The sequence below is a fragment of the Podarcis pityusensis genome, assembly GCF_964106645.2.
Source record: "Podarcis pityusensis genome assembly, chromosome: 12".
In the NCBI taxonomy this organism is placed as follows: domain Eukaryota; kingdom Metazoa; phylum Chordata; class Lepidosauria; order Squamata; family Lacertidae; genus Podarcis; species Podarcis pityusensis.
Genome location: NC_138037.1, coordinates 5,134,478 through 5,156,672, shown reverse-complemented (window position 1 = coordinate 5,156,672; position 22,195 = coordinate 5,134,478). Strand labels below are relative to the sequence as shown.

Here is a 22,195-nt window from a genome sequence, read left to right as displayed (position 1 = left end):
AAGTGCGATTTAGCGCTTCTGCGCATGCGCCACCACCGGAAGTAACCTGTTCCGGTACTTCCGGGTTTCGGCACGTCTGTAACCTCAAAAAACGCAATCTGAAGTGTCTGTAACCCGAGGTATGACTGTATTATTATGCCTAATTCAGGGGCAATTCATTACTGTTCCCCAGCAGTGAAGCAGTACAATGGCCAGAACCAGCAAACAGGAAGCTTTTAACTAACACTGCAAAGGAGACAGGCAATGCAATTCTGTACATGTTAACTCAAAAATAAGCCCTGCTAGGTCGATGGGACTTGCTTCCAGGCTGCACACACCCCACACCTTTAAGCAAATTCCTCGTCACCACCAAGAATCCTATATTTGTTTAAAATGCTGGAAATTGTAACAACAATAATACAGTGGTACCTCGGGTTACATACGCTTCAGGTTGCAGACTCCGCTAACCCAGAAAAAGTGCTTCAGGTTAAGAACTTTGCTTCAGGATGAGAACAGAAATCGTGCTCCGGTGGCGTGGCAGCAGCAGGAGGCCCCATTAGCTAAAGTGGTCTTCAGGTTAAGAATACTTTCAGGTTAAGAATGGACCTCTGGAACGAATTAAGTACTTAACCCGAGCTACCACTGTAATTTATTATTTATACCCTTCCCCTCCCATCTGGCTGGGTTTCCCCAGCCACTCTGTAGCTCTGTGGAGGGTAAACTACAGATCCCATTATCTTTTTTTTGGGGGGGGGGGTGAGTGCACTTTAAAAGTCAAGTGTGTACTCAGCCACAGGTGTGTCGAGGATTGCAACCTTCCTTGTGTAGCTAGATTTTGTGCAATAGGCACAAGTCAAAGAAAGCCCAGGTCACTGTTGAATAGCTCTTACTGTCAGAAAGTTCGTTAAGCTGTTGCTATTCTGTGGTGCTTTCAGGGAGACCTCTTAACTATTTCCCTTCCCAAAGGCTAGGACACATGCTTTTCTTTGCATTTGGCTATCTCCTCTTCCAGATTTCTAACCGCTTTTGCTGCTGCCCCCTGAGCATCCCTGAGTCCGTCGATGTCGTTCTTCGAATCACCAAATCCCAAATGCAAACTTGTTCACTCAGCTGTCGCCTAACCAGTGCTGAGGACAGCAAGATTTTAATTTCCTTTTACAAGTTGGGCCTTTGGTTAACTGCAGGGGTCAGCAAACTTTTTCAGCAGGGGGCCGGTCCACTGTCCCTCAGACCTTGTGGGGGGCCGTTCTATATTTTGGAAAAAAATAATGAACGAATTCCTATGCCCCACAAATAACCCAGAGATGCATTTTAAATAAAAGCACACATTCTACTCATGTAAAAACACCAGGCAGGCCCCACAAATAACCCAGATATGCATTTTAAATAAAAGGACACATTCTACTCATGTAAAAACACGCTGATTCCAGGACCATCTGTGGGCTGGATTTAGAAGGCAGTTGGGCCGGATCCGGCCCCTGGGCCTTAGTTTGCCTAAAGGTAAAGGTAAAGGGACCCCAGACCATTTGGTCCAGTCGTGACCGACTCTGGGGTTGCGGTGCTTATCTCGCTCTATAGGCCGAGGGAGCCGGCGTTTGTCCACAGACAGCTTCCAGGTCATGTGGCCAGCATGACTAAGCTGCTTCTGGCGAACCAGAGCAGCACACAGAAATGCTGTTTACCTTCCCGCCGGAGCGGTACCTATTTATCTACTTGCACTTTGACATGCTTTCGAACTGCTAGGTTGGCAGGAGCAGGGACTGAGCAACGGGAGCTCACCCCGTCGCGGGGATTCGAACCGCCAACCTTCTGATCGGCAAGTCCTAGGTTCTGTGGTTTAACCCACAGCGCCACCCGCGTCCCTGTTTGCCTACCCATGTTTGCCTACCCATGGGTTAACGCAACCGAATATCATAATCTATTGTTCTTCTTCCCTCTTTAAAGGAGATGGGTATCTTTCTCCCCCTTTCATTACACATTCCTTCAGAGATAATAACAATAACATGATCACTGCCAGAGGGAGGTTTTGCATTCTGCTGGTGTCCATGCAACGGAGGCTCGCGAAGACAGCATAGTAGCCACTTGAGACTCGCAGAATGTCGGGTTTATGAGCACGGACGTTCCATTTTAATCTTCTAATCTGTTTTGGAGTGATGTACAGTGGTGCCTCGCAAGACGAAATTAATCCGTTCCGCGAGTCTCTTCGTCTTGCGGTTTTTTCATCTTGCGAAGCACGGCTATTAGCGGCTTAGCGGCTTAGCGGCTATTAGCAGCTTAGTGGCTTAGCGGCTATTAACGGCTTAGCGGCTATTAACGGCTTAGCGGCTTTAAGAAAAAGGAAACAAACTCGCAAGAACTCGCAAGACGTTTCGTCTTGCAAAGCAAGCCCATAGGGAAATTCGTCTTGCGGAACAACTCAAAAAACGCAAAACCCTTTCGTCTAGCGAGTTTTTCGTCTTGCGAGGCATTCGTCTTGCGGGGCACCACTGTAAACGGTGAATAATTACCATACTCCTACAACAGCAGCGAGAAACATCAGAAGATGTAGTCGTCCTTGCACACTGCCGCAGCAACTTGTGTTGAATTTCTAGTGTGGGTTCCTGCCTCATATCCTCCAACATTTCACAGGTGAAAACAGGAACTTCCCAGTGTGCTCAGCCAGTGTGGTGTAGTGGTTAAGAGCGGTAGTCTCGTAATCTGGTGAACCGGGTTCGATTCCCCGCTCCTCCACATGCAGCTGCTGGGTGACCTTCGGCTAGTCACACTTCTCTGAAGTATCTCAGCCCCACTCACCTCACAGAGTGTTTGTTGTGGGGGAGATTGTGAGCCGCTTTGAGACTCCTTAAAGGGAGTGAAAGGCGGGATATCAAATCCAAACTCTTCTTCTTCTTCTTCTTCTTGGCCTCTCCATCTACAACGAGGACATGAAGGCAGTAGCCTATCCCGGTTACGCTGGACAAAGTACTCGGATGTCATTGGATCTCAGATTTCACGGACATCCAGTGGAGCTGAACTTTGGAAGGTAAAGGGACCCCTGACCATTAGGTCCAGTCATGGCCGACTCTGGGGTTGCGGCGCTCATCTCGCTTTATTGGCCGAGGAAGCCGGTGTACAGCTTCCGGGTCATGTGGCCAGCATGACTAAGCCGCTTCTGGCGAACCACAGCAGCGCACGGAAATGCCATTTCCCTTCCCGCCAGAGTGGTACCTATTTATATACTTGCACTTTGATGTGCTTTCGAACTGCTAGGTTGGCAGGAGCAGGGACCGAGCAACGGGAGCTCACCCCGTCACGGGGATTCGAACCGCCGACCTTCTGATTGGCAAGTCCTAGGCTCTGTGGTTTAACCCACAGCGCCACCCGTGTCCTGAACTTTGGAAGATTTGGGACAAATATAAGAAAATGCTTCTTCATGCAGTGTATAGTTAAACTACAGAACGCCCTCCCACAAGAGGCAGCGAAGGCGACCAAGCGAAATGGCTTAAAAAGTGTAGAAGCCAAGCCTTATGAGGAACAGTTGAAGGAGCTGGGTATGTTGAACCTGAAAAAGAGCAGACTGAACTGAGATATAATAGCCATCTTCAAATATCTCAAGGGCTGTGCCATGGAAGATGAAGCAAGCTTGTTTTCTTCTGCTCTGGAGGGTAGAACTCGAACCCATGGCTTCTGGTTATAAGATTCTGCCTAAGCATTAGGAAGAACTTTCTGACGGAGCTGTTCAACAGGGGAACGGTCTCCCTCAGGAGATTGTAGACCAGGCATAGGCAAACTCCAGCCCTCCAGATGTTTGGGACTGCAATTCCCATCATCCCTAGCTAACAGGACCAGTAGTCAGGGGTGATGGGAATTGTAGTCCCAAACATCTGGAGGGCTAGAGTTTGCCTATGCCTGTTGTAGACTCTTCTTCTTTGGAGGATTTTAAGCAGAGGTTGGCTGGCCATCTGTCATGGATGCTTTAGCTGAGATTCCTACCTTGTGGGGAGTTGGACTAGATAGGGTCCCTTCCAACTGCTTGAAATCTGGAGAGCTACAACACCAGTGCAGTTAGGGAAAATGTACAAAACTAGTTCAAATATATGTTGGAAGTGTAAGGAAAAGGAGGGGATACTTTATCATATGTGGTGGGGATTGTAACGTAATTTTAAAAAATTGGGAAATGATGTACAACGAATTGAAGAAAACGTTCCATTTAACATTTGTTAAAAAACCCGAGGCATTTTTGTTGGGGATTGTAGGGAAAGACCTGCCCAAAAAGTTGAAAAACATATTCATGTATGCGACAACGGCTGCGAGAGTTCTGGTAGCACAAGGATGGAAGACTGAAGAAACCCCAACTAAAGAATCATGGCAAGAAAAATTGATGGACTATGCAGAACTGGCAAAACTGACATATAAGCTATGGGACAAGGATAACTGTGACTTTAAGGATGAATGGGAACCCTTTACAAAGTATCTGAAGACACAACAAAGCGAACTGGACTCCTTGGCAGGTTTTGAATAAACATTCACAAACTTTTTATTGATAATAATCAGCTAAATAGTTTGAGGATCTATACAACTGTGTAAGATGCAGAAAACAGCATTCTTAGAGAAACCAAAGACTGGAACTGAGGGAAGTCGGGGGGTGGGGGTGGGGGGGGTTGTCTGGGAGGGAGGGAGGAAAAATGGGGGGGGACAAGGATGATATGTTTTTGGATAATATGTCTTGTTATAATTTTGAATAAAAAAATAAAAAAGAAAAGAAAACATAATAAAACATTAAGCATTTTAAAAAAAAAGAAATCTGGAAAAATCTTAGTTAGCTCCTCTGGTCCAGATCTCACCCTTCTCCCTACTTCAAAAAAAAACCGGTCTCCATCTACCAGAGCCTTTCCCTATCCCCTTCCATCTAGAGATATCACTTTCTGATCGGCTGCCCAAATCTTTCTTTGTGATAACTTTTCACCCAATACCTTGCCTTGGTGTTCCACCCCAATCAGCAAATCTGGTCACCGCGTCCTGACCCTAGATTCCTCATTTAGACATTTGGCACACAATCCTTCTCCAAAACCCTCGTGTTCTATTTAAAACTCTTGCCCAACTTGTGCCTTGCTTTACTTCTGCTTATCTTTTAAGTTCCCATCTGCATTGAGCTAAGCTAGGCAGTTAAGTCTCATGATTCCATAGCCACATCATGAGAAAAATATATCTTCCTATATACAGAAAAACGGAAGGCTGTCGTCACGCAGCTTCTTGGGGACTATTTGTAATACTGCAAATCACCATCCTGAAGGATCTGTGAGGATACCGGGGGCTGGGTAAGGCATAAAGGTAGGGGTTAGTGGGATTAGTGAGTGACAGAAGAAGAAGAAGAAGAAGAAGAAGAAGAAGAAGAAGAAGAAGAAGAAGAAGAATTTATTATTTATACCCCGCCCATCTGGGCAGCTTCCAACCAAATTTTGAAAACATGATACAGCATTAAACATTAAAAACTTCCCTAAACCGGGCTGCCTTCAGAGGTCTTCTAAAAGTCAGATAGTTGTTTTATCTCCTTGACACCTGATGGGAGGGCATTCCACATGGTGGGCACCACCACCAAGAAGGCCCTCTGCCTGGTTCCCTGTAACCTCACTTCTCACAGCGAAGAAACTGCCAGAAGCTTCTCGGTGTCCGGGCTGGATGATGGAGGTGGAGATGCTAAAGGGTCAAGGCTGTTTTTAAAGCTTAATAATAATAATAATAATAATAATAATAATAATAATTTATTTCTACCTCACCCATCTGGCTGGGTTTCCCCAGCCACTCTGGGCAGCTTCCAATAGAAGAATAAAAACACATTAAAACATCAGTCATTCAAAACCTCCCTAAACAGGGCTGCCTTCAGATGTCTTCTAAATACAGTGGTACCTCGGGTTAAGAACTTAATTCGTACTGAAGGTCCGTTCTTAACCTGAAACTGTTCTTAACCTGAGGTACCACTTTAGCTAATGGGGCCTCCCACTGCTGCCGCTGCACGATTTCTCTTCTCATCCTGAAGCAGAGTTCTTAACCCGAGGTACTATTTCTGGGTTCGCAGAGTCTGTAACCTGAAGCGTCTGTAACCTGAAGCATCTGTAACCTGAGGTACCACTGTAGTTATTTATTTCTTTGACATCTGCTGGGAGGGCGTTCCACAGGGCGGGCGCCACCACCGAGAAGGCCCTCTGCCTGGTTCCCTGCAACCTCACTTCTCACAGGGAGGGAACCTTGGCGCTGGACCTCAGTGTCCGGGCTGAACGATGGGGGTGGAGACGCTCATTTAAAGGTCAGCACACGATAAAACCAGCTCTTGGCATATCGTGTGACTCACCTGGCAGTGTGATTTGGCTCCTGTCCAATGCAGCCACTAAAACAGGGCTGGATAAGCTTTTGCTGCAGCTTCCTTTCCAGCCAGTGTGACTTGAGACGCGCTTTCGAAAGGTCTTATCGCAACTGAACTGTGAACCCCCTTCCCCGCTCCCTGGAATCTTATTCGTGGCCAACTGATAACACCTGAAGCTGGCATGGTTTGCCCACCTCTCTTGGCCTCTGCCAACCCAGTGGAAAGAAGGCAGAGGAGACAGAGATAAGGCTTTGCGAAGCTGGCTGGCGACGATACCTGCACCTGCAATTGAAAGGTATAATGATTTCACTTGCCGTGTTGCTTCAGACGCAGCAGGAGGCTTTCCTGCAGAGGGAGATAAGACAAAATGACACACACACCCCACCCAATTCTTAAGAAAAGAAAAGCACAGTTGGAGAAGTGGAAATTGGCTCAGCGGAGGCAATCGAGTCTGTTAGTTCCAACTCAGGTAGCATGAAAGCCCATCCACGATACGGTACCCCGGAAACTGACTAAGCGCTTCTTTGAAGTGGGCAACGCACAATTAATATTTACCCCTGCCAACGGCCGCTGGTGCTCTAATCATTGATTTCTTTTACTTTACAAGGGGTTGCAAGGTATAGGAGGCATATGGTTCGGAGAAGCTGAAACGATGGAAGGGTCGTAGAACTCGGAGCTCTTTGGCCTAGAAAGGAAGGTGCTGAAATAAAAAAAATTAAAGTCAGATAGATAGATAGATAGATAGATAGATAGATAGATAGATAGATAATTTATTATGGTCAGAGACCAACTTATAAAACACACTTGGGGGTACAACCCCAGAAAGGAAACAAACAATTAAAACAATGTACAACAATAAATTTAAAATTTATAATTGCGATAAGCATATAGGCACTTAAAATTTTAAGATAAGCTACAACATAAGTATGACCCAGAGTCACCCATGGAACCGAGTTTGGGGGTTTTCTTCATGAACTAGTTTGAGTTGGGGGATGGTTTTTGCCTACCGATCTGTACACAGAATCTGGCGACCATCCGGGTCGTCTTATGATCTTTGCCTAACAGGAAAAGGTCAAATTTTTGCTTTTCCGGGAGGTCTGTGAGCCTCACCAGCAGGGGATCAATGGTCTGACTACGTGCCTCTTCATAAAAGGGACATCTAAAGAACAAGTGCTCTGGGCTTCCTATCTCCCTCAATGAATGGGCGCAAAGTCTCTGAGCATATGGGACTTTTTTAAAGGCTCCTTCCAGGACCGGCAAAGGCAGAGCTGAGCTTCTGGCGAGTGTAAAGTCCCTTCTAGCATTTTTGGATACGAGCCAGAAGATATATGCTGCTGGTGCTGCTATATATCTCTTGATTTCTCCAATTTTATAGTCGGGGCACCTTGAGCAGTCCTGTTGTCTCTCGGTGTCTATGATTCTTTGCCTGACCGTAGCTTTTGCCTGGCCCAATCCCAGACTTAGAAGGGCTTGAGGGGCAAAACCCAGTTTCTGAAGGGTGTTCAGGACTGCTGCCAGCCAGAGTCTTATATATATCTATAATAAATGTTCATAAATGTACAAACCAAGCACGTACATAGATATGTGGACCACATGTCTGGAGCAGCACAGGAAGACCGCCCTGAAACCATTTTGACTCCCAAACTGACTAAATGTTTTCTCTGCAAGGAGGGAGGGCAGGAATTGGGAAATCACCATCTCAAAGGAATGGCCGGACTACCAGGAAAGGCAAACAGATAAGGCATTATCAGATAACCTGGCAGACAGGAAGAACAACAACATTCAAATTTCTGTTGTAGACCGCTTTTTCTGTGGTGTGGGGTATGATGTCTGTGAGGCGTGGTCTTGGGCTACACCCCTTCTGTGATGGATGGATGATGGATGGAGGGGTGGTCTGGAGCTCCAGGGCAGGGAATTAAAAATGTCTATATAAGGGCAGGTACATCTTTGTTCTGGGTCCTCCTCCTTTCCTGCGTGTGAGGGGAGCACCCTGTTGCAGCAGCTCAATAAAGATCAGGCTTACAAGCTGCTTTGCTTCTCAAAATTCTCTGGTTGGCCTCTGTTATTTTCTCCGACCGATGGAGAACCCACAAAAGACTCTATAAGGGCTCTTGTGTCCCCCATAAGGGAAGAAGGGCAGATTTTGTTTATTACAGTGCGCTGACATTATATACCTGGCATTTTGCAGAGTGGCCTATGGGAAAAGAGGGTTCCTGCCCCCAAAAGCCCTACATTCACATTCTAATTCTGTGATGCTGTGGGGGTTCTCAAGTGTACATGAGATAGGTCCCTAAATGTCATGTCTCAGCCAGTGGAGTCAAAGAACCATAGAATTGAGAGCTGGAGGGCACCCCAGGGGCCATCTAGTCTGACCCCCCCGCAATGCCAGAAGCAGAGCTAAAGAATCCCTAACAGATGGCCAGCCAGCCTCTGCTTGAAAACCTCCACTGAAGGAGAGTCCGCCATCTTTTGAGCTAGTTTGTTCCACATCTGAACAGCTCTTATCATCAGAAAGTTCTTCTAAATGTTTAGTTGGAACCTCATTTCTTGTCACTTGAAGCCATGGGTTCGAGTCCTATTTTCCAGAGCAGCAGAAAACAAGCTTGCTCCATCTTCCGTGGGACAGCCCTTCAGATATGTGAAGATGGCTAAACATAACCAACTCCCTCCTAAGGCTTTCGTTTCCAAGCCCTTTGTCATCTTTTTCACCCTTCTCTGCACATTTTCACCAGCCTCCCTGGGGAGAGTATTCCACAGACGGGGAGCCACTGCAGAGAAGGCCCCGCTCTCGTGTTGCCACTCTCCAGACCTCTCGTGGAGGAGGTACATGAAGAAGGGCCTCAGAAGATTATTGCAGGTCTGGGTCGGTGCATACATGGAGAGGCAATCCTTGAGGTATTGTGGTCCTGAGCTGTTTAAGGCTTTATAGGTCAAAACCAGCACTTTGAATCGGGCCCAGAGTTATCTGCCAGCGCAGTCAGGCCAGGATCGGCGTAATATGTTCAAACTATCTTGCCCCGATGAGCAATCCGGTTGCCAAATTCTGCGCCAGCTGAAGTTCCTGAACCGTCTGCAGAGGCAGCCCCACGTTTAACACCTTGCAAAACAGGCCCCACGGCAAAGGGGGCAGCCTAAACGCCAGATGAAACCTGATCCATCTTGAGAAGTGCCTGCCTACAGGTGAGGATTCCTCTGCAGTAAATGAGGCTGAGGGTATGTTTTATATGTGGTGGACTTGTAAAAGGGTAAAAGAATACAGTGGTACCTTGGGTTACATACGCTTCAGGTTACATACGCTTCAGGTTACATACACTTCAGGTTGCAGACTCTGCTAACCCAGAAATAGTGCTTCAGGTTAAGAACTTTGCTTCACTTTGCACGCTTCTTCAGATAACTTTAAAGAAATAATCTTTAAAAGTAGGAAAACAGGAAATGTTGTTTCCAGTAGCACCTTAGAGACCAACTAAGTTTGTTCTTGTTATAAGCTTTTGTGTGCATGCACACTTAGTATCTGAAGAAGTGTGCGTACACATGAAAGCTCATTCCAAGAACAAACTTAGTTGGTCTCTAAGGTGCTACTGGAAGGGGGAAAAATTGTTTTGATTTGACTATGGCAGACCAACACGGCTTTTGTTGTCATTTAGTCACGTCCGACTCTTTGTGACCCCCTGGACCAGAGCACGCCAGGCACTCCTGTCTTCCACTGCCTCCCGCAGTTTCGTCAAACTCATGCTGGTAGCTTCGAGAACACTGTCCCACCATCTCGTCCTCTGTCGTCCCCTTCTCCTTGTGCCCTCCATCTTCCCCAACATCAGGGTCTTTTCCAGGGAGTCTTCTCTTCTCATGAGGTGGCCCAAGTCTTGGAGCCTCAGCTTCACGATCTGTCCTTCCAGTGAGCACTCAGGGCTGGTTTCCTTCAGAATGGAGAGGTTTGATTTTCTTGCAGTCCATGGGACTCTCAAGAGTCTCCTCCAGCACCAGAATTCAAAAGCATCAATTTTTCTACCTACCTGTAACTAGGAAATGTTGTGTTTGACTGCTTCAGTGATGATACACCCCACAGGAGGAACCCTCTAGGAGGATGACAGGAAATGGCCAACAGCCTAGCTCTCTAGTTGGCCAGGTGGGGCTCACTAGCTCTGGGAGAAGGGGGCTCAGGACAGGTGAGGGTGCCAGACCCATCCAGCCCAGTTGCTGCAAGCAACATGCAAAGCACAAAAGGGAAACAGAGCTGAGGTGCTGTGTCTGCTCAACTGCCCATGTTGAGGGACCTTGGCTGAGATGCTCCTAGATCTCAGCTTTGGGCTGACTCTGGACTGTATCCTGACTGCTGGACTTTGGACATGGCCACTTGGCTTGAGTCTGGCCTGTGTCTCTCGAACCTTGGACCTCGGGCTTTGGATTTTGGACAGGGCATACCAACTTGCTGCCAGGTAGGCCAGATGTTCGGGACATTGGCTCAACTCTGTGCTCTTCCTGCTCTTGGAGTGCCTGCCTTTATCAAGCCTGGACATGGACTTGTCTGGATCTTGCCTCTTGCCTGACCCTTTGCCGTAGACTCCCTTTGCTTGGACTTGGACCTCAGATCAGCCCAGGATCTTCCTTTGGTTGCTGGCCCGTTGATGATGCTGATGCGGCCAAGTCCTCCGTTTACTCATGAGTCCAGTGAGGACACTGGCCTGGAAATGGCATCCGTCCAAGGGGAGAGATTCATCCTCATTTGGGATGGGCAGGCTGCCATTTCTGCTGTACTTTAGACTTCCCTCGGTGTCTGCTCTGTATCTCTTATGCAGAGAAGCATGGTGAGAGGTGAGTAATTTGGCTCAACACAGGTTGGTTAGGAATATAGAAAACTGCCTTACACTAGGGCTGTCATACGCCCTGTCATGGTCCGGTTTACGGGTGGTCGAAGTCCCGGCTGAGGACGTCAGGACCGGGGGCAAGACGGCGAGGTGGGAGCAGGAATGGGAGTCCGGAAGCCAGGAGTCAGGAGTCAGGAGGCCAAGGGTCCAAGGATCAGGAAGCAAGGAGTCAAGAAGCCCAAGGCAGGAAGCGTGTTGCTGTGGCAAAGAGCCAAAGGGAAATGCTAACCTTATATCCCTTCTGGCTCTTGCCACCAGGTGCTGTGAGTTACCAATTGGCCTCACCTGTGCGGCTGCACCTTGCCTCTCCAGAACAAACTTAGGAAGGCCCTAGTCCTGCGAAGCCCTACTGGTCACAGGGCCTGGCTCCTGCATGCACTCCTGACATGCCCAGATTGTCCCAGACTTTACCGGGATCTCAAAGGCAGAATTGACATCCCGGGAGGGATTTCCGAAATGTTGTGCTTTGTTGAAAAATACATTTTTTGCCTCTGTTAATCTAGCCACTTCAATATACTCTAACAGTTTGTCTTGCCATTCCTTTTTTGTTGGCACAATTTCTTTTTTCCAGTTTTTAGCAATTAGGATCCTTGCCGCTACGTCTAATATTTGTCGGGGGGGGGCGTGTCACCAGCTGTTCCTCCTTTCAAGGAGCAGTGCCTTGTTTCCGAAGCTGATTTATTTGTGACAAGTGTCATCAACTGCACAGGGCAACTTAGATTTACTACTGTACACAGATGGTGTCTTCTGACAAAGAACGGTGAGGATTCTGACAGCCGCAAGACAGTTTCTTACCATTTGACAATATGTTCCTTTATTTGGAGCTTCTTTGGTGACAGCCCAGTTATGAACCCCACGTGCCTTCCATCTAAGGGCCCCCCCAAAAAATAAAAAATACAGTATTAATCAGGTATTTTTGCATGTCTACAGGCATGTTCTTAAGCGCAAATAATCAGCAGTGCTAAATTTTGAAGTGCAGGAGGCTCCAAATGGGATCTGGAAGGCCACAGTGTCAGAGAAAGAGCTGGCCAGGAAATCACACAGTTGAAAGTTGGAGTTAGCTTTTAATTAGCAAAAACACAATCTCCACAGACTTGGCCTAACAGTCAGGCCTAACGAGCAGAGCAATTCCTTCCTGGTGGGTCTTCCTCATGAAATCAGTTGCTGAGACTGAACGTCCTCACCTCCCCGCAACCGCCAAAGTCGCCTCTTCTCTAGGGTTTTATTCCAAGCAATCGGAGACTGCGCCTGCTTGCAACCAATCTCTTCTCTGCCCTTTTCATGCCTCTCCTGGTTCTGGGAGACCGAGAGAAGGAGAGCTTGTTGCAGCAGGAGGAGGAGGAGACACCCGTGACTTTTCACCAGCCTGACTCATCTCTGCCTCCCTCCTCTCCTTCTGCTTCTGGACTTGTCTCTGCCGCCAACTCTCCCAGCTCACTAAGCCCTGTTACCCCTTCAGCTTCCACCACCTTCTCTTCCCAGTCCTCTCCCTCTTCTCCCTGTGACCACTCATCGTTGTCCCACCACCATTCCTCGGGCTCTGAGCCTTCTTCCCTCAATGACCCTTGGCTCACCTTCTAACTCTACAATAATATGAAATTCCTTCCGGAAAATTTTACATATCACTTGGGAAGACAGGCAAACTAAGGCCAGAGTACTGGAAGAATTATTATTATTATTATTAAATTTTTATTTATACCCCGCTCTTCCTGGTTCAAAAACTGGGCTCAGGGCAGCTAACAACAAATTCAAAACACTTTAAACACTTAATTATAAAAGCAGCATAAAATACAGAATAACAACATGAATAACAATAAAATTCAAAAATCAATTAGATAGCCCCCAGGGCTAGCTGGCTGAATTAGTCCTACTTGGGCCAGCAAGGAGGCCAGGGGAGAATTAGCTGTGGGGTCTCAGAGCGGGTGATCTTCATAAAAGGGGAGGGGTAGGGGAATGAAGAGAAATAAAAAATCAGGCTGAATTCAAATTAAAGGCCAGGCGGAATAGCTCTGTCTTACAGGCCCGATGGAAGGAGGTTAAATCCTGAAGGGCCGTAGTCTCATGGGACAGAGCATTCCACCAGGTTGGAGCCATCACTGAAAAGGCCCTGGCCCTGGTGGAGGATAGTCTGACTTCCTAAGGACCTGGGATCTCTAAACTATGGTTATTCATGGACCTTAAGGTCCTATGCAGGGCATACCAGGAGAGGCGGTCCCATAGATATGAGGGCCCTAAGCCACAAGAAGCAAAGATCACCCACATCAAAGCAATGATTCTTCAACATCAGCTTCATTGGACTGATCATGTTGTTCGGATGCCTGATTATTGTCTTCCAAAGCAACTACAGTACTCTACTCACAACTTAAGAATGGAAAGTGTAATGTTGGTGGTCAACAAAAGAGGTTTAAAGACTGTCAAAGGGAAACCTAAAAAAAGGTAGTGTAAGGTAAAAAGGTAAAGGACCCCTGGACAGTTAAGTCCAGTCAAAGGCGGCTATGGGGTTGTGGCGCTCATATCGCTTTCAGGCCGAGGGAGCTGGCGTTTGTCCGCAGACAGCTTTCCGGATATTGTGGCCAGCAGGACTAAACTGCTTCTGGCACAACGGGACACTGTAGCGGTAACCAGAGCACACAGAAATGCTGTTTACTTTCCCACCACAGTGGTACCTAATTATCTACTTGCACTGGCGTGCTTTTGAACTGCTAGGTTGGCAGGAACTGGGACAGAGCAATGGGAGCTCATCCTGTCGCGGGGATTCGAACCGCCGGCCTTCTGATCAGCAAGCCCAAGAGGCTCAGTGGTTTACACCACAGCGCCACCCATGCCTCTTCATAGTATAAACACCGGCAATTGGGAAACACTAGCCGGAAAGCACTCCAGTTGGAGAACAGCCTTTACCAAAGGTGTCATGGGCTTTGAAGACACTCGAACTCAGGACGCAAGGGAGAAATGTTCTAAGAGGAAGGCACGCTTGGCAAATCCACACCGTGATCAGCTCCCACCCAGAATCCTTTGTCCCCACTGTGGAAGGATGTGTGGATCCAGAACTGGCTTCTACAGTTACCACTTAACACACTGTTAAGGCCACATTCATAGAAGGTAATCTTACTCGGCTATGGTAAAGGTAAAGGGACCCCTGACTATTAGGTCCAGTCATGGCCGACTCTGGGGTTGCGGCGCTCATCTCACTTTACTGGCCGAGGGAGCCGGCATACAGCTTCCGGGTCATGTGGCCAGCATGACTAAGCCGCTTCTGGCGAACCAGAGCAGCGCACGGAAACGCCGTTTACCTTCCCACCAGAGCGGTACCTATTTATCTACTTGCACTTTGATGTGCTTTCGAACTGTTAGGTGGGCAGGAGCAGGGACCGAGCAACGGGAGCTCACCCCGTCATGGGGATTCAAACCACCGACCTTCTGATCAGCAAGTCCTAGGCTCTGTGGTTTAACCCACAGCACCACCCGCGTTCCCTGACTCGGCTACGCGTGATCGCCAAAGAAGAAGAAGTCTCCCAAAATCTCTAACATACATCAGCAGCCTCTGCTCCAGGGCTTCATCAGCTGACTGATTTGGGGAGACGCAAAAGGGCACATTCGCGTTCCTGATCTCTAACAGGTTGCAGCAGTCCCTGTTGCCAAAGTCCGAAGACCCAGACAACGCCCGAAACATGTCATCAAAATCAAATCTGCCGGCCGCCTCGGAAAGCTTTCCTCCCCGTGGTTTGCATTTTAGAGCCTTTTCCTCCAACTTGGAAGTGGAAGACGGAGGCAGAAGCTCAACATATGTGAGGCCCCATCATCCTGGAGGTCTCTTGTCTCCAAGAAGGGAGACAGTGCAGAAGAAAACTATTCCCAGAGCCACAGGTCCACCGCAGAGCATCTCTGCCTGTTTCCCGCCCTTCCCTCGGCCTCCACCCAACGCCTCCCTCCTTGGGGCCTTCTGCCGCTTCAGGTTCCTTGCCATTAACTGTCTAAAAATATACGAGTAAACACGTCCCAGATGCAGCGAAGGCCCCAGTGAGAGTGCGCGGCTCGTTTGCTACTGGAAAAAGAAAAATTTTCAAAACGCTATTTACCATAAAGGACTGATTGCTTTCAGCAGGATATGGGGATACGGTTCTATTTTTTTTTTTACTTCTTTCCCCTTTTAAAATAGCTCTCTCGTGCCTGCTGTGCCCCCAAGCCTGCAAGTTGTACAGTTGGAGGGTCTAGAAATCAATGTGTATATATGGGGCTATTGGGCTTTGGCGCCGAGATGAACGAAGCGGGGGTTGGTCTGGATGACCCTCAGGGTCCCTCCCAACTATGTAAACAGGGGGATGTAGACCTCTTTGACTTTGCTTCAGTTTGGAGGCCGTTTGTGATTTATATGCCCGAATTATCTCATGGTTGGCCCATTCCCACTAAATGTGAGTTTATTTGGCAACATTCGCAAATATTTATTCTTATTTTATTTGATTTACCGTATTTTTTGCTCTATAAGACTCACTTTTTCCCTCCTAAAAAGTAAGGGGGAATGTGTGTGCATCTTATGGAGCGAATGCAGGCTGTGCAGCTATCCCAGAAGCCAGAACAGCAAGAGGGATTGCTGCTTTCACTGCGCAGCGATCCCTCTTGCTGTTCTGGCTTCTGAGATTCAGAATATTTTTTTTCTTGTTTTCCTCCTCCAAAAACGAGGTGCGTCTTGTGGTCTGGTGCGTCTTATAGAGCGAAAAATACGGTATATGCCGCCCTTTATCCAAGGATCCCAGGGTGGTGTACAACATGAAGAACGTAATTTACGCAACATAGTAACACACAACATAATAATAAAATAATAATAATAAATAACAAGTCCCTCCCCTACACATTTAACAGGCCATAGATTGTTTAATGGCTGGGTAAAGAAGGATTTTGCCTAGTGCCTAAAGACATGTAATGATGGGACCAGGCGAGTCTCTCTGCAGAGAGTATTGCACAAATGAGGAGCCACCACAGAAAAGGCCCTCACCCCTAAAAGGACCTGGGGAGCCCCATTCTGAACCATCCGGTTGGCGTCGGTGGGAAACAGGACACGGGATTCTTCAGCCTGATCCTGCAACGCTCTTCTTGATGTTCATATGTCCATTATGCTGTCCGGCCTGTTGTTGTGCACCACCCCTTGTCCGTTACACACACACAAACACACACACACTGATAGCAAAACCTAATCTGCTGTCCCACTTGGTGGAGGATGGCTAGTTCTGTGCCTGAAGCCTTGGCATCAATGGGCCTACTCGAGAGCAAGTGGTTTGGAAGGCTGGGACACAGATCTATATCCCAGGTCTCTTATCTGAAGGAGCATTGGGTTCTTAAGTACATATTTATTTAGGTTGACCCATCCTGAAATAGACATGTTTGTGGTCGTTCAGGCCAAGCCAACACCCCCTCCGTCCGATGAATTCAGGACTCTGCAAAAAAAATGTTGGTTTATAAATACCCTGCTATCGATTTCAAAGCAAGCTAGCTTTAAAGGAAAAGAGGAGGAAAATTCCCACACATATAGATGTAGATCCCACTTTCCTTTGCATTCTGGTTGAGAGTTTTTATGCCTTGAATGAATGAATCGATTTATTTTGGTCACTGACCAGAGTGCCTTTTATGCCTCAAATATACATATATCCCCATTCTCACCCAAAGTGCAATGTCTATCAGAACTCTTCAAATGTTCCAAAGGATGGCGAGGCTAGAGGGACCAGCTTCTTTGGCGGTTTCCATCCAGCCCCCCCAAAATTTCCAACCTGTTTTGCAACACAAACAAATCTCAGGTTGTTTTATATTTATTAATTTTATACCCTGCCTTTCTCCCACTAGGCAGCTTGAACAAATTAAAACAAGACGTCTGAGCTCACCAGCCGCTACGGACTCAGTGCCCTTGCACACCCACCCCGATGTTTATTAAATGTAGAGTTCTGTGTGCCTATAATTCATGTACAAGCTTCCGGCCATTGCAGAGCTGAGAAACAATAACCGAATCATAGAATTTGGACAAGAGTCATCTAGTCCAACCCCCTGAGATTAGGAGTCTCATTCTAATCCATTTTTATTGTGTTCTGGAGCAAGGTTCCATGTGATTAGGGATAATTATTGGCTTCTACCATATGTGGTGGACGCAGGTGGCACTGTGAGTTAAACCACAGAGCCTAGGATTTGCCAATCAGAAGGTTGGCAGTTTGAAGCCCCGTGATGGGGTGAGCTCCCTTTGTTCGGTCCCTGCTCCTGCCAACCTAGCAGTTCGAAAGCACGTCAAAGTGCAAGTAGATAAATAGGTACCACTCAGGTGGGAAGGTAAACGGTGTTTCCGTGCGCTGCTCTGGTTCACCAGAAGAGGCTTAGTCATGGTGGCCACATGACCCGGAAGCTGTACGCCGGCTCCCTCGGCCAATAAAGCGAGATGAGCGCCACAACCCCAGAGTCGGCCACGACTGGACCTAATAGTCAGGGGTCCCTTTACCTTTACCACATGTGGTGGACGTGCAAGATAACTAAAGCATTCTGGGAAATGATATACAATGAGCTGAAAAAAAAAGTTTAAAATAACATTTGTGAAAAAAACAGAGGCTTTTTGGTTACAGAGATTCCAAGGGAACAGAAATGACTTTTCATGTATGTGACGACAGCAGCGAGGACACTACTGGCCCAGAAATGGAAAGAAGACAAAATTTCAGCCAGAGAGGAATGGATGATGAAGATGATGGGTTATGCCGAAATGGCAAAACTGACTGGGAAAACCAGAAAGCACGAAGAGAAGAATTTTAAGAAGGAATGGGGAAAATTAATAATGTACAGTGGTACCTCGGGTTAAGTACTTAATTCGTTCCGGAGGTCCGTACTTAACCTGAAACTGTTCTTAACCTGAAGCACCACTTTAGCTAATGGGGCCTCCCACTGCTGCCGCGCTGCCAGAGCATGATTTCTGTTCTCATCCTGAAGCAAAGTTCTTAATCCGAGGTACTATTTCTGGGTTAGCAGAGTCTCTAACCTGAAGCGTCTGTAACCCGAGGTACCACTGTATTTAAGAGAACACTGCAAACAACTAAAAACTTTGGCAGGATTTGAGTAATGCTTGTAATGCATGAAAAACTATGGACAAATGGATTACTATTTTTTACAAATTAGAGAATATAAGCAGATGAAAAGAACGATTGATAATGGTAACCATGGAAGGGCAGGGGGCAGTCAAGGGATTCAGAGAATCCTAAATGAGGAGGTGAATATGTTTGAATTTAAACTTGTTATGTAAAACTTAATAAAAATATACCATATTTTCCGCTCTATAAGACGCACCAGACCATAAGATGTACCTAGTTTTTGGAGGAGGAAAACAAGAAAAAAATATTCTGAATCCCAGAAGCCAGAATAGCAAGAGGGATTGCTGCGCAGTGGAAGCGGTATTTTTAAAAAGGAATAATTATTGGCAGTACTTTGAATTTCTATGACTTTATGGCATCGCATCACTTATTTTGATGAGTTTGTTGCTGCTGTTTGCTTTATCTGCTATCATGCTTCATATTATAGCATTGCAATATTTGCTGCTGCTTCTTTTTAATGCCACGGCGATGACCGAAAGCTGCTTCGAGCTCCCCATTTGTTGTTGGAAAAAGCAGGAGGGGATACAAATAGTACACCAACTCAACTCACGAGTTCGAAAAGCTGAAAGCATAGAAGAGGAAACGTAACACCAGACAGCAATTAAACTTCAATAGAAATGAAACAATTGTGGAATTGCATCGTTGGGGAGGTTCGATGAGGCCCTAAGCTACTGAAGGTAATAGGGCCCTTTCTATGTCCAGCTGTCCTTTGTCAACAACAAATTGTCACTGTTTTTTGTGTTGAATATATGCTATATGGATATTTATGGACCTAACGGGTATCTAAAGCCATTTGCACATAACAAAATACAGTCATACCTCGGGTTGAATGCACTTTGGGTTGAATGCGCTTCGGGTTGCGCTCCGCGGCAACCTGGAAGTAACGGAGTGCGTTACTTCCAGGTTTTGCCGCTTGTGCATGCACAGATGGTCAAAATGACGTCACACGCATGCGCGGAACCGGCAAAACGCGACATGTGCATGCACAGTCGTGCCGTCTCTAGTTACATTTGCTTCTAGATATGAATGGGGCTCCGGAACGGATCCCGTTCGTATCCAGAGATACCACTGTATGTAGGTTTTATTTTTTATTTTTTTATCTCATATTTTGGAAATGTACAGCCAGGTTGTTGTTTTCCTTTAATTTTTTTTTTGGGGGGGGGGCCAAGAGAGTGGGGCCCTTAGCTATACAGTGGTACCTCGGGTTAAGTACTTAATTCGTTCCGGAGGTCCGTTCTTAACCTGGAACTGTTCTTAACCTGAAGCACCACTTTAGCTAGTGGGGTCTCCTGCTGCCGCTGCGCCGCCAGAACACAATTTCTGTTCTCATCCTGAAGCAAAGTTCTTAACCCGAGGTACTATTTCTGGGTTAGTGGAGTCTGTAACCTGAAGCGTATGTAACCCGAGGTACCACTGTACCATGTTTAGCTTATACTTAAATCCGGCCCTGGTCCAATCCAACCGCCTGCAATGCAGGAATTTAATATATTTCTCCCCACGCCAATCCAAGGATTTCAGTTTGCTGAGATTCTGGAGCGACGGGCGAAAGCTGCAACTTCCAGCATCAGCAACCGCTTCCCCTCCCACCTAGAGGAGGAGGAGGAGGAGGAGGAGGAGGAGGAGGAGGAGGAGGAGGAAGGGAGGGGGTGGGTGAGGGGTGTGGCCATTCCAGCCTTGCGGTTGCCTGCCTGAGGGTCACGTGGTGGGCGCAGGCCGCCAATGGGGGCCATCTCCACCGGCTGGGGGCTTTTATAGCTGGCTCCTGGTTACGCACACACATCTCTTCCTTGAGAGCCTCAGAGAAGGAGGTTGTGTTAGCAGCCGTCCTCTCTCCCTCTTTTACAGGAAGTCTTCCCTCTGAGAGCCTGGGATGGAGAGAGACCCTTTTCATAAAGTCTGCTGAAGGCGCCCCATTCAAGCCGATCTGGAGCTATTTAAACTCTCAATAATAATTTTGCTTTTTCAAGATGGACTTAGGGTGGCGTCCAACTCTGCTTTAAAAAAAAAAACTTAGAGTAGACCCATTGAAAATGAAGGGGCCTATTCAGTGAGCCGTGGCCGTTGATGTCAATGGGTCTACTCTGAGGAAGATACCAGCCGTGGAGATTCCTGCAGAGCTCATCTGGTGTTCAATCGTGTCTCGCCCATTCTCAAAAATGCTAAGTCCCCCCCCCCCCCCAAAAAAAAAGGTAACGGAGAGTTTTCAAAGCATCATTGCCAAAATCCCATGCATTCACTTTCTGGGAGTAAGTCCCACTGCAAACGCTGGGGCTTCCTTCCGAGTAAATGCGCTTAAAGTTGCCAGCTCGTATGCCCTGCAGTTAAGCTGGAAACCAGCCCCTGCTGAACTTAGTGGCGCTTACGTCCGAGTAAACGCACTATGAGACCCGGGCTATAACGCTCCGGTTCCACTGATGCAATTACTTGCGAGGAAGCCCGTCCCCCCGCAGTCCCGAGTAAGCATGCATAGGTAGGAATACAGATGTCCAACTGCACACACCCTGTGCACGCTTACCTCGTAGTAAACCCCGTCGGATCCGGCGAGACTTACTCCCGAGTGAAAGCGCACAGCCTCGGGTCGTTTTAAGCGCAATGCGTCCCGCAAAAAGTCCATGCACGGTGCGCGGCGGCGAATAACTTCCCTCGGGTTCAGTTTCTGAAGCCACACTAGCAATTTTTTCTTGTAATGTTGGGCTGCCGGAAAAGGACTGTAACGCACTCCTTGGCACGACTCTGCAATCTCTAAGCACGCTTACATGAGCGCGGGGCTTACTCCCGCGTAAACCTGCACGGGATCGGGACCGTCCCCTCCCCTGCCGTCCCTTCCCCTCCCCAACACCGGGGCTTCCCTCGGCCTGCGTTGGAGAAATCGATTTGGGTCTGGCGGATTTTACGCATCCCGCTGAATAGAATTTGACAAGCGCTGTTGCTCGAGGGAGCGGACGAAGCCGGTCAGTTCCAACAGAGGGGAGCAGAAGGGGCGTGGAGAGAGAGAGAGAGACACTTGAATTGAATGCCTGGGATCTTTCTCCGCAGGAAAAAAAGGAGCGCACGGCGGCCTCTGAAGAGTTTCTGGCGACCTCCGGAGCTTTTCCTTGGGCAAAGATGCGCCCTGGCTGGCGCGGACGCCGTGCGCTTTTGCTCGCCGCCGCCTAATGGAAACGGGCTCTCGGCTTTCCGCAAAAAAGAGAGAAATGCACACCTCCCCTTCTCTGTGGATGTGGAAGTAAACAGACTGTCAGCGTGTTCATTTCGAGAAAGGAGGCTGCAAGTCGATCCAGCGGCCAACAGCAGCAGCAGCGGCAGGCGAGGCGAGGAGCGAGCAGGAACGCGAGAGCCACCACTTTTTCTATCTCTCTCTCCACGTTAACAGCCTTTTTCCGCCTCGTCGCCGATTGCGCTGCTGAGCGACGCCGGAGGAACCGGTTCGGAGTTCTTGCAGGTCTGTGGATCGCGGGGCAGAGAGAAGGTCTGGAGGGATTTCTGCCCCCCTTCTTTTCTACTGCCCACCCCCGCCAGAAAAAGGAAAGGGGGAAAAAGCTGCAAGACCGCCAGGCGCCTTTTAAAAGGAAACCCTTCAGCCTGCTCCACGTTTCCACGCTTCATTCAATCGGCGGCGGGGGTCCCCCCCCTTTTTTTTTTTTTAATTTTGGAAGCTCTGCAAAGTAAAGAGAGGAGATGGAGAAGGAGAAGGCACGAAGGTATTTATGATTAAGAGACTCGGGAGCCAGGCGAGGCGCATCGGAGCTGTTCCTCCACAAAGCGACCCGGGCTTGTTTGCTTTTGGAAACAGCACGTAATTCTGAACTGGGAGCGGGAAAAGCAAAAGATTTCAGGCTCCCTTACGGAAACCGAGCTTACTTTTTGTGCTTGCTTTCTGCAAAAACTCCAGAAAAGATTTCCCC

At 47.8% G+C, this 22,195-nt stretch overlaps 1 long non-coding RNA gene across 2 annotated transcripts in view; it reads left to right on the top strand.

Annotated features, from left to right (window-relative positions):
- LOC308459223 overlaps positions 1–22,195 on the top strand; it is a 207,841-nt gene that overhangs the window by 51,297 nt on the left and 134,349 nt on the right. The gene's annotated exons all lie outside the window — the stretch shown is intronic.